Source organism: Egretta garzetta, unplaced genomic scaffold (genome assembly GCF_000687185.1).
Source record: "Egretta garzetta isolate BGI_Z169 unplaced genomic scaffold, ASM68718v1 scaffold454, whole genome shotgun sequence".
Classification (NCBI taxonomy): domain Eukaryota; kingdom Metazoa; phylum Chordata; class Aves; order Pelecaniformes; family Ardeidae; genus Egretta; species Egretta garzetta.
The window spans coordinates 1034562-1035900 of record NW_009259429.1 but is presented as its reverse complement, the minus strand read 5'-3'; the positions used below and the strand labels follow the sequence as shown (position 1 = coordinate 1035900).

The 1339-nt window shown below is 56.3% G+C and overlaps 1 protein-coding gene across 3 annotated transcripts in view; it reads left to right on the top strand.

Annotated features, from left to right (window-relative positions):
- PPFIA1 (PTPRF interacting protein alpha 1) overlaps positions 1–1339 on the top strand; it is a 75198-nt gene that overhangs the window by 11529 nt on the left and 62330 nt on the right. The window lies entirely within an intron of this gene.

Here is a 1339-nt window from a genome sequence, read left to right as displayed (position 1 = left end):
TGTAATTGTAAAGATTTTTGTATTTGGGGGAAGGAAGAGTGACTCATTAATGATCCTTTCTACCCAGTGCTAGGTGGTGATATGTTGTGTTTACAAATTAAGTGCCACATAATCCAGTCACAAAACTGCACAACCTTCAGTGCAGGGACTGCTGCTTTTTGGCATGACGTGTCTCTGTCTGTGTAACTGGCCCCTGATGCTGTTCAGAGCTTTCCACTCTAAAAGCAAGAATAGGGTCCAAAATGCAAAGGCTTTATTCATAGTAGTGACACAAACGGAAGAGAGAAATGAGATTTTTTTTCCTAAGATTTGCCTGCAAATTCCAACCTTACTCAGGTGCATGGAAAAAGTTTTAGAAACACGATCATCTAGGAATGGAGTAGAAGCTATATAAATGCAAATGGAAAGCATTCATATGCTGTTTTGGAGGTAGCTTACATGGAAAAAAAAAAAAAGAAGAGTTCTTTTGTCAATGTAGCCAAAGCCCATTTCCTGTGGGGCATAAGCGACGCTGGCGAGGTCAACCCTCGCTGGAGCTGTGCTGAGGAGGCAGCAGCACTGCATCCTTGCGGGGCGAGGAGGGAGCAGCCTTTGTCGCCCACACCAGGCCTTTGGGCAGCACGTGGGCCTCCCGTCAACGGGGGCAGAAGGCAGCTCGTTACGCCGCTTCCACTGCTGTTCTCAGCGGCCCACAGACCCACGCCACTGTTGGCTCCTCCAGCCGCTTTGCTCACCACACAGCCGTTAGTTACCGTTAGTTACACTGCTTAATTGGTTAAAACCATCACCTCGCAGCTCTAAGAGCTGTGCGGCTCGAAAACATGGCTCAACCACCTGTCCCCGCCACCGAAATGTTTTTGAATGTACGCTGCAAGAGTGCAGGAGGAAGGCATGAGTGGTGGGGCTGAGGCCAGGGGCCAGGTCAAGGATGGGAGGGCGGGCTGAGGTGACAGGAGCGGGCTGGGGCGACGGGAGCGGGCCCAGGCAATGGGAGCAGGCTGAGGGATCGGGGCAGGGCCCGGCTCCCGCTCAGCGGGCGCTGCCTGCAGCAGGCAGTGTGCTGTGGGCAGAAGCAGGCAGACCCGCTTGGCAGGGCCGTGCCGCGACACGCAGGCCCCGGGAACGACTGGAATTGCGGGGCGACTGGCACAGGCAGCGGTGATGACTCCGGTCCTGCCCTGTTGCTCAGCCCTCAGCGAGCACGCCTCCTACCCCGGGGCTCTGCTCCACAGGGGAGGCAGCCCTCCTTTCGGGCGGACACCCGTGGGCGGCGGGAGTATCGCTTGTAGGGGAAGGGAACGTGCGCTCAGCGGGGCGGCTGCCCGGCCTCCGCGGGGGA